Source organism: Eurypyga helias, unplaced genomic scaffold (genome assembly GCF_000690775.1).
Source record: "Eurypyga helias isolate BGI_N326 unplaced genomic scaffold, ASM69077v1 scaffold38478, whole genome shotgun sequence".
In the NCBI taxonomy this organism is placed as follows: Eukaryota; Metazoa; Chordata; class Aves; order Eurypygiformes; family Eurypygidae; genus Eurypyga; species Eurypyga helias.
This window is the reverse complement of record NW_010268286.1, coordinates 31,075-42,693: the sequence shown is the minus strand read 5'-3', so window position 1 is coordinate 42,693 and position 11,619 is coordinate 31,075.

Here is an 11,619-nt window from a genome sequence, read left to right as displayed (position 1 = left end):
GGACAAATATTTGCTGTGGAAAGATGAATATGATTGGCTTGTTTTTAAGACCGTAGCTTTGTCTTTTCCTTCTTTTCTGATAGCTTCATTATGGTTTTTGGCAGCTGAGTCATAAGAAGATGTTACACAAAGGGTATTTACAGTATAATGAGGTTCAATGGAGTTGAAAGCTGAAGTTCATTAGCCTCACATTTAAGACTATTAGAGCAGAGAGGCTGGAGTGAAGCATTGTGTTTGTCATTTGCACAGTGTTTCCGAAAAGCAAACGGCATAGATTCTCTGGATACTTCCTGGCTTCCTTTCTAGACTCCCAGCTGGTTTTCATTTGCAACGGAGTCCAGTACTGCAGAATGGAGATTGATGGAGCCATTCGGCACTGTGTCAGCAGGTGTATGTAGCCTCTGCTCTGACCATCACCAAAGTTACCAGGAGAATGAATCAGAAAGGATTTGAGCAAAAGATGGTGTTGGTACCATAGTGACCATGCAGTTGCTAAGGATGTGATTAGCACTCCGATTGCAGGAACAGGAGAGTTAATTGCTGTGTCCTCATTCCATTTCTCTAGGGGAATACCTGTTTGCCAATTATGCAAGACAAAAAAAACCCCGCCTCTAGATTTTACAGCATCAGAAGCCATCACCTGTTTGACCCTGAACATCTCCATTATGCAACTAGAATACATAACTTTTATCCACTACACACAGCACCACAATGCTAAAAAGTGCCTTGTTTTCCCTTTTTGCTATATTTCCCCCTCCCATGCACAACATACACTTACTTGCTCGCTTCCCTTTGCAAGTTTGAGAGCCATTTTTTTTTTCTCTAAGTCTGAAATTCAGCTATTAAGCTGAAGAAGACTGAGGGAAATGAACTGAAATATCTAGTGAGAAGAAAAATGGCACTGTAAGGATAGGATTAAAAAAAAGCTCAGGGTAATAGAGATTGATCACTCAATCTGTCCATGGCCTCAAATAAAACTGAGTGAATTTAACACGTTAGGTTACAGTTAAGAAGCAGAATTGTTTCCGTGCATATAATATTGTTTCAGATTATCATGGGGAGCCATTTATTTATTTTTGCATTTGTGAGTCATTTAGGCAGTCCCTTTATGTGAGTGAAAATATGTTTATTTTCCCACTCCCTGCTGTTGTGTGTTTCTATTAATATCACACTAGTTGAAATAGATGGGTACACTAGAAATTACTTGGTGTTGAATTTGTTTTTCAGATTTCTTTTTCTCTTCTTTTTCTTCTTCAGACAGCTATTTTTATAAACCAGTTCAAAACCCACCAGGCACTTTGAATACAAGCTTTCCTCCATTTTTAAAACACAGGGCTTAACCCTGCAACAACAATCCACAAGGATGTGGGAGCCTAAGTAAGTTCTGTAATGTCTTTTATCCCTTTCAGACAAGATGGAGGTGACACTTTATTGCCCTAGCTTTCGAAAACAAAGCATCTGGCCCTCAGAAGTGGCCCAAATTCTGACTGCTTCTGTTAGTTAAAACGAAAGGAAAAAAGCTAGAATCTGTCAAAAGGAATGCTGCTGTGAGATACACTGGTCCCTATAGTTTACTAACCACTGCAATTACCATCTCCCCTCCCTAACCAAGGACATTCCTGGTAGTTGCTGCCACCAAGGCTGTTGCCCTTTTCCTCATGGCATAAGCTAATGGGACACTGGTAAATTTGACCCTTTCTATGCTCCACTTAACCTCTTGGAGTTGTTTCTCTTCATTCTGCCCTTCCTATGGCTCCATTTGGCTTTTAGTAAAGTATGAACACTACAAGCAGGGATCTGGTGCCATGTCATGCTTGACGTGTATGCACAGGATATAATGAGGCTACTGAAGAGTTTATTGTCTAAAGAGATGAGGCACAACAGGTTTACAAAGGAAATCAGTGGAGAAAATGTGAATGTGAAGTGTTTGCAGCTGAGCAGTTCCCAACTGAGCAAGGTGACAGATAAGAGCTCTAAGCCTGGGAGCTGGAGCCAGAAGACCTGGCTTTCAATTCTGACTCAGCTGTTCTTGCTTACGTGGAAATGATGAGGGATTAAAGCACCCATACTTGATGGAGGTATGACGGAGGCAAGGGGATTGTACTGGGGGCTCCAGGCAGTCATCTGTGGGCTCCTGAACTCACATAAGCTGAACTGTGCTGTTATTGCTGCCTGCAGCAGAAGCGGGATGGCACTGAAAATGACACTCTTATACCCTCAGCTAGCACAACCCAGTTAGTCAGCTTGCAGCAGGCATCAGTCAGGATGTTTGTCTCTGCCTGTGACTGAGCAGCAGGCCTGCTCTAGTGCCCCTGCCTCGGCTCTTCCTTTGCCACCCATTTGTCTCCCTGTTATGTGTTACTCTCTCCTTGTGCTATGTACTGGCTAGTGAGCAAAGTGTGTGCACTGTGGAAGAGGCGCTGTCTTTGTTTTAAATGTCACTGTCAAACCTTATCCAGCATGCCCCTGACCTCTTGGTATTGGTCTTAAGAGCTGCAGAAATAGAAATTAATACATAAATCCTCCCACCTTAACAATAAAGGAAGGGTGGGCTGGTCATGACCATATGATGCATAGTCCCATCTTCCCTAGGAGTCTTCAACTTTAGGCTGTCACTCTGTGATGGAATCATGTCAACACCTTTTGAATGTAACCTCACCAGTTTTCTCCTTGTGGGAAAGTGCCTCTGTCTCTTTGTCCTCTCTTGTTCATATATCTTGGTTCACATAGGACCCATCTTATGTCCTTGCCTCTGCCAGCAAGAGGGCAGTAATTTTGAAAAGACATTCATGGTCTATCATTTTGTACGTGCTTCAGATAGATCAATGGAAGTGGCAGCTCTTCCAAAACTACCACTGGAGAGTAAGCCTATGTTATGTAAAGGTGAAGAGCTACACAGGCTGCTCCACTGGCTTAGGCAAACACGTAAGAAGACATGAACAAGCTTCCTGGAGAGGGAATCTAAAAAGACCAGTCACAGGGAGCAAGTGACTAGAACAACAGTTTGGAGGAAAAAGCAGGAAATTAAGGAAAGCTATACCTGGTGTCAGTCCTACTTTCCTAAAGTCCAAGGAAGATGTGTCAGCATCTGCAAACAAGAGCAAGATCAAGGCATTAAGATTTACCGGCTCATTGCCTACCACTGGCATTGGACATTATATTATCTACTTTCTCAGTCACTTTATTCAGCTGAGGAAACAAGCCTGGTAAAATGTGTCATATGCCTTCCCAAGGAACAAGTCCACAACATCCGGGTGTTTCTGATCTAGGACATAATTTTCCTCTGGTGTTACTAGTAAAATTGATGGTTTCACCTTATGAGTCATCTTGTACTGCAACAGTTTTGAAAGTGTTCTGCTTTCTAATGCTGCCTATCTTTTAATAAGTCTTTTTTCCAAAGTCCTCAGGCTCTAGGAAGCCCATTTAGAACACATCTCTTTTTAAATACATGCGCCAGAAACCCTCACATTCAGCATGTCAAGCAGAGGAGCTTGACATTAAGTTCTTAAACCTGTGGCTGAGATCCTAAAAATAAGTGCCAGAACTTTCAAGAGGGATGAAATCTAAAGATCTTCAACCCCACATCAAGAAATTATGTATTTGGTCCTTTAAAAAAAAATGAAAACAAACAAAAAATAACAAGAGGTGGGGCTTGTAGTGCAGGAATAATTTTCTAGCCTGTGTCATGTCTTCCTGCATTTTACACTGTTTTCTCTTTAGTGTGCTACCCATTCATTCGAGGACCGGACCAAGGTCCAGGAATTTTCAGCACCTTAGTGTTGTACTATTCTCTTGGCTGCTGTTTCTATAAAATGAAAGGTGGGGAGGGAGGGTAAAAATGTAAGGGGAAAAGTGGAAATTATGGGGACCAGATTTATGAAGCAGATTGAGATCTCCTGATGAAAACGCAACAGAAAAGCCAACAGTTATTATGGGGCACCATATTCAACTAGGCTAGATTGTGCATAGACAGGCTTGGCAGAACCTTCTCAGGAAAGGAGTCCCTGAATTTGTTCCTATATTTACACAGAAATGTAAGTATAATTATTAAAGGACTGCACAGTCCTGATGTAATGACAAGGAAATTGCTGCTCTGTTCTATACATTGTACTGCTGAAGAAACTTCTGTTACTGCCCTGAAAACATAAAAATAAATCTATGCTACCTGGCTCTTGGAGAACAAACAGTAGCTGTGCCTGGAAAATTACTTCCCTGGCAACTCTTTATACTAACAAAGCATGTTCCTTCTCTGCGGGCAAATCCCAGGAGGCAAGAGAATTCCCTAACTTTGGATCACAGTGGCAGGACTGAGCCTTGGTTTTTTTAGGTTTTTTTTGGGGGGGGGGTTGGGTTTGGTGTTTTTTTGGGTGGGTTGTTGGTTTGTTTGGTTTTGTGTGTGGTTCCCTGCTTCCCCCCTTCCCCCCCCCCCCCCCGAGTAGCAGTCTCCTAAGCAACAAAATCAGTAGGAGGAAAAATAGCAACTAGGCTAATAACAAAACTAGGGGAAATCCCAGCCTGAGTCATTGTAGGAAAGGGAATTAGCAGTCCCTTTGAGCCTTATGACATTTGTTCAACAGAAAAAGTTGTTCAGGATTATGATCCTGTCACCTGATGAAGATGTGGGGTATGCGCTTAGCGGATCTTCTTAATTGTTGCAAAACTTGTCTTTTGCTTCTTTTAAAAAAGCAGCATTTTAACAGTTGCAGAGTGAGACTTTTTTAGCAGGAGCTTAATTCACATAGAAACCAGATTTTGTTCCCAGATTGGCTTTAAGTGGGGGAAAAAAGCCTGGCATTTCTACAGGTTTACTCTTGCTTTTCAGCCCCAAATGGGAGCAGAATCTGACTCTAGTCAGTTCCATAAGGGCAGCTCCCACACAGCTTAAAGCAGCATCATTTCTCTACACAGGCTTTGTCTGAGTTCTCTTCTATCTAAAGGATGTGGGGTTTTAGGGCTGACACTTGCTTTTTCCTTAAGCATTTATGCTGGTGCTCCCAGCATATTCCTACAAAACAGGAAGTTGTTCAAGAGTGTTTCTAGAGAGTGCAGTGGTCAGTTCTGAGTTAACAATTCTGCAGGAAGCTGCAGTGCAATAATAAGGTGGTTTGGTTTGTCCAACTTCCCATAGGATCAAAGGACTCTCCAAACAACCTTTGGCTGAACTCAGGTGTATACAAAAATACAGACCGGTTCACGTAGGTGCCACCCTTGATCAAAATGCCCTGAAGGTTCTTTCCTGTTTTTGTGGGCTTTCAGTACGTACATTACTTTACTTAACACGCAGTGTAAGTTATATCTTAATACTGGCTCTTACTGTGTATGACTACATATTCCATGGCTTCTCGGCGTTCAAGCTTCTTTTCTCGTCATCCTCTTGTGGCTTGGTTCAGGTCTTTCCATGCTGATAATGAAACTGAGTCAGCTATGTCTAATAATCCTCATCATTTTCACAGAAAACAATGATACAACCAAGCAGCAGAATTATTCATGTCTAGTTTCTTCTGAAATAGTGTCCCTGCCTACACACAGTCTGTAACCCACTTCTCCTCAATTTCTGTCATAAGTGTGCCAAAAAACACCCTCAATTTCCTCCGCTCTCCTCGTGGAGAGGTTCTCCCTGCTCTTTTCAAATAAGACCGAACTAACTACTGACCTCATCGCATACCCCTTTCCCTCTTAAAGGCACTAACGTGGGGTCTGTACTCTATTCAGCCACCTTTTTTTACAGGGCTTGTAGGAACTTCTTACTTTCATGACCTGTTTCACAGTGCCAGTTTGGCCAGCTGGTTCACAAGTTATTAAGGAGAGGCTGAGAGATAGACAGTATGATCTCTCAGGCCTTATTTCTTCAGGAAAAGAGGATAATACCACAAGGTCATTAGAGCCTAAGTCTTTATGTCTGTGGACCTGGGGTTTTAGAGGTGTCTGTATCCCACAGAGCTGGTGATTTTGTTGAGGAGTCACTGTGTATACTCCTGCATATTATCTAATCATTACATTGTATCATCATCCACTGAGGACAATAGAAATTTTAGTATAATGGTTAATTTGTCTAGTTGGCTGTGAGAGACTGGGAACTGCATTTAACCAAGGCAACAATTCCCTTCTTTTTAAACAGCTTGGAGGTTTCCAGGGACCTTGTCTGGCTCCTGATTCCATTCCCTTACTGTTCCCTGTGTTCTAAATTGGCACATGTTGCTAAAAGTGCCTGCTGCCCAAGAAGTGGACGGCATGGCTTCCTGCCGGGCTGTCAACGTAGTGCTTTTAATCGGTCAGGGATTTGTTGCTGAATGAAAGAAATCTCCCCCAACATTTTTCAAGTCAATGGTCTCCACAGAATTCCCAACCCAAGTTGCCGTGGGAAACTGCGTAAAAAGGTTTTAGAAATCATGCTCTGGTCTCAAGCACGTTAGGGTTTACAGGGTCAGGTCCAGCATTGCTAAGGCCAGGAGAAGTTTGTTTATGGACTCAGGGAGTGCAGGATTAAGCCCATTGCCACTTGGCTACCATGGTGACAGAAACCTTAGAAATTTCTGAGACCTTGCTGGTGTGCTGGACTAATTTCAGTCTTAAATATGGAATAGTCTGTCAGCAAGTTTAACATTGCCATTTAAATTATAATCAACCATCTTTTCTCCTAAAATGTATTAAATTAGATATATCTTTACATCGTGGAGGTACATTATGGCTTTGCAAATTCATTTTCATCTGGATAAAGCAACTGCTCAGCAAAGAGGACGATTTCCCTTTAAGCAGCTTCTGTTTCCACTCTCGTGTTTGGAAAACGCTGCTGTTCTTTAGCGTAGAGCCCTCTGAGACACTCCGGCTCTCTGTGAGGTCAGAACTCCTCACCCGCTCGCTGCAGTCTGCTCCTGACACATCATCATATTAACGTTCCTGGTGCGTTTCTCTGAAGTGTCTGTGTTTTGAAGCTGAGGAAGAGGCAGAGTCCGTAATTTCACAGAGTACTATAGCACCATGTCAAAATTTGGGTTTAGTCCTCTAAGTAAAACCTGCTACACTTCATGTAGAAAACTAAGGTCTCTCTCTCAAAAAAGTGACCTTTAAATAGGGTGTATTTCACTAGAATACCTGTTAAACATACTATCACATGCTTTTCATGGCTTTTCTGTAGAAAATCAAAATGAGAAATTTTCACTACATTACTAAAAATACTGCGTAAGAGAAATGTGATAGGCAGAAAATACTGATTAGCTCTAGGATGCTGTGTGTTTTTAGAGCAGACCTGTGCTTGGGTATGATTTCTTTTTCTTCGAAGCCATATTTCATTGTAAAGCTCTGTGGCTTAGCTGGAATGCTGCAGGATGGTGCGTAGGTCACTGACTGAGACTCCAAAGATCCAGGCCCATTCTGTGTTCTGCGGTCAATCTTGCTAGGTACCTTTATGCAAGCTGGTTTTCTTTCCCCTCAGTGCACATGTGCTTTGTTGAGTAGTTTATCTTGCTACTAAGAGTTTCAACAGCCATGTGGGCCTCACTATGCTGGCCTCACTGGAGGTACTGTAGTCACATAGACAGTAATATTTTTGCTGTTCAAACCCAGAACTCCAAAATAGTTCTGCAGTAGGTGTCATTGTATTTGATTGTACAGGGAGGTGAAATAAATGTTGTCTGTCCCTGAAAGTTTACAGTATGGGAACGTGCTATTTTAGCCTATTCAGAAAATAAATAGCTTGCTCTTTGCTGGTCACTTTTGCATCAACACAGCCCCTCTGAGAGGATCTTCACCTGGCAGAAGACTGAAGAACAACGTGGGACTGACCAGACTGCCTAATTTGGGTGATCCTGACCATGGAGTACGGTTAGGGTTAGAGTAGGTGTAGGGTTAGAACAAACTTGTCTCAACAGCTACGAGGCTAGAGAACTCAGCTGGGACTCCTGATTTAGCTTGGAAGACAGTCAAATAGCTCAGTCTTCTGTGATATTATAAAGAAAGCATGCAATAGGTAAAAGATCAGATTCCTGGTAACCTGGACGAAACCCACACACTACAGCTGAAAAAAAGCTTCATGACCATCTTATCCATACAGTGACAATTTCTGGAAGTTACTTTTTTTCAGTCCCTGGGACACTGGGTTACAAGAGAGATAATTAATGGGTGAAGCCAGTGGCTGTCTCTGGATCCTTGAGAATCCATGGGATCCATAGCAGTAACTAAGACAAGTAACACTTGCTAAACAAAACAAGTAGATATATAAAAAATACATATATATTTGAAATACATATCTCCTGTGCTGAACAGTCATATATATCGGAGAAGGTTGAAAACTGAATGTAGGAGTACAACTCCACAGTTTGAAAGAGAACACAGAAGAAGAGAGCTTGAGACTTTAATGACTCAACCAGACAACCACCCCCAGAAATGTACCCCAGAGAGCAATCCTAGGTGATAGATAGTCTTTCATTGGCCTTTTTTGTCATTTCTAAGTTCTTTGATTCTGCACATTTCCATGCCCTTTAAATAGAACAGGGCTCCTATCAATCTCTTGATCTCTTCTCCTGGCGCACACAATGACAGTCCTATGTGCGGATGGAGCCAGGGGAGCTTTACTGCCATTTTTTCTAAAAAACATGTCCAAACCACTTTTGGATTCGCTGCTTCTCCACCCCTGTCATTGTACTACCTCTTCCCATTTCTTTGCTGCTTACACTGCCTGACTTTTCTCCCACTTGTAAGATATATGCTTTATTTTATAACGTTTATCATGCAGTAAAAGAAGTGCTAAGTCAAGCAGTTACCAGAGCTGCAAGATCTAACCTTCCTCCAGTTGGTGGAGACGTCATGTAATAGCTATCATGTTAACTTTAAGTATAGATTATTATTATTGAGCTTGTATTACCTTGGCTGTTTGCCCAGCATGTCCTTGATAACTCAGGGTCACAAAAAATGAGTAATACTCTGGTCCTACTCAATAAGGCACAGGATCAGCACAATGAAAATGGCCTTAGTATTCAAGAATCATTTAAATTTGGCACTCCAAATTAAATTTAAAAATGGTTTAGATTGCTTTCCATGAATAATTGCTATTAACCCTTATTCCCCTTCTTGCCCCTTCCCAAGACTATTATGGATTCCCAGTTGCTTGGATGCTAAGAATATCCTTGGATAATGTTTGGGGGATTTAAGGCACTAACAAGTTTAGGAAATTAATGGGATTCTGTAGGTAGCAGACAAAAGACAGCTGGATAGATTTCTCCATGTACAAGAAGCTTGATACCTGCTTCTGAGATGGGAGCAATGCCAAGTGATGCATTTTGGCTGTGCACTCTTGTGGAATCGTTTTCCCAGTAGAATTACATTCTCCTGGTGTGGGATGATTTGTGACCCCTGAGCATGACCCTTTTATAATATTTCCTATTCGTTTATTTGACACAGAGCTGGCTTTCCCAGGCTTCTACCTCTAGGTAATGATCCTTTTAGGTGTTTTCAAAATCACACCATAATTGATTCAGATCGATGTCACAGGTAACTGGTGAAGCAAACAACTGCGAATTCAGAGACAGTTCCAATTTCACATGGGTTCGACCACAAGGGACATTGCTTATCCCAAGGAAGATTAATTTTTCAAGTAGAAGCTAAAGCATAAACCTCCCAAAACCAAATTAAAAAAACCCACAAACCTTCATTTGTTTCTAACTAGGTAGCTTGGGGAAAAAAGAAAAAGATAAAGAAAGGACAAGAAGTTGCAACATGCAAATCTAAAGAGTATGCAGAAACAGTGACTGAAGTGAGAAGACAGAATTTGGAGTAAAATGGCTATTCTCATAGATTCACGTGTTTCTGGTTTGTGTTTAGAAACTAGGAACAGAGACATCAAATACAAACTTACATTTTGTGTTAGGTGATGTCAGTGGATGGGGGATCCTTGCTACAGTCCGTTGATCGACCTGCCCTGGCACTAGCAGTAAATGACAAAGGCCTGTACTACAATCTCAGGATGGAAACTTTTGTTATGCGACTCTGGCAAATAGACTTTTACACCTAATTATCACAGTGTGCTGCCTACTCAAGTGTTCCTTGCTGTCTGGTTATGCTTGTGCTCAGGATCTCCCTCATTAGTTTTAGTCCTTCTTCCGCCCTATGCCTCACTAATCAGAGCTAAGTAACATTCATCGGTAATCCTTTTCCTCCTCAGCCCTCTCTCAGGTAAAGCTGTATGCGTGTTTGAGAACAGGAGGAGTTTCTATTTTCAAAACAAGGGCTCTCTCTTTTAGACACTCATGCAGAAGAAGCAAAAGGTGGGGAAAATGGCATTATTAGTCTGTCTGTGACCTACCCATTTCCTCTTTCCCACTGCTAAAGCCAGAGTTATTTACATCTTTGTCAGTACAATAAATTTCCATCATTTTTGCCAATGCTGTCCCTCATCTAGGGATTTTCCCATGCAGTTGGTACTATGCAATCCTAACCACTTCTCCCTAAATTGCATTGCCTTCTTTTGAAGCATTCCCCAGTAACAGAGCACAGCTGTGATGGGATGTACCTTGGGTCAGTATACTGTGCTGGTTTTTGTTGGGATAGAATTAATTTTTTTCACAGTAGCTGCTGGTTTGAGGTTATGTTTTGGATTTGTGCTGAGGAGAATGTTGCTAACACACTATATGTTTTTAGTATGAGGTTACATTTTGGATTTGTGCTGAGAAGAATATTGACAACATGCTGATGTTTTAGTTGTTGCCAAGCAATGTTTACATTAAACCAAGGACTTTTTCAGTTTCTCGTACTGAACCCATGTTTCCAACTTCTTCTCCACAAGAAGCTGGTAAGGGACACAGCCAGAACAGCTGAACCAAACTGACCAAAGGGATATTTCATGCCATAAAATGTCATGCTCAGCATATAAATTGAGGGGAGTCACCCAGGGCACGCTGTCTCACTCACTTTGTCACATTCTCACACTCTGACTCTCACTGCTCAGGGATGGGCTGGGCATTGGTTCATGGGTGAGGAGTGGTTGTGTCACTTGGTTTTTTCCTGTTGCTGTTTTCCTTCTCATTACATATTATTATCATTAATGGTAGTACTAGTAGTTGTATTTTCATTAGTACTAGTATTATGTTATTTCATTTATTTTCAATTATTAAACTGTTATTAAACCCACAAGTTTTCTTTCCTGTTTCTCCGATTCTCCCCCTCATCCCACTGGGGGAGGGGGGAGGTGAGGGAGTGGCTGTGTGGTGCTTAGTTGCTGACTGGGGTTAAACCCCGGCATATATCAAGGTGAATTAAAAGGTGTAAGCATGACACTGCATTTGCTCATTCTGCTTGCCGCTGGCTGCCTTGTGAATAGCACGCTCATATTGTTTGCCAACTTACCAAAAAGAAGCTGGTTTTATGAATGCCTACCATGCACATAAACAGACACTATGGGATTTGGCAGACAGGAGCAAGTGATGACAGGTTGTCATCAAATTATTCCTTTATATTTTATACCAACAAGAATCATCCAGATTCATTGGAATGAAGATGCAGGAAATAAAAAATGCATTTTAGACAAGATTTTCATTACGAGTACCCAAATTTGCTAATTCTAATGCCCCATAATAACCTCTGTTTATTTTTTCTTATTATTGGTCCCCTCTCAGCTCAGTGCTAATG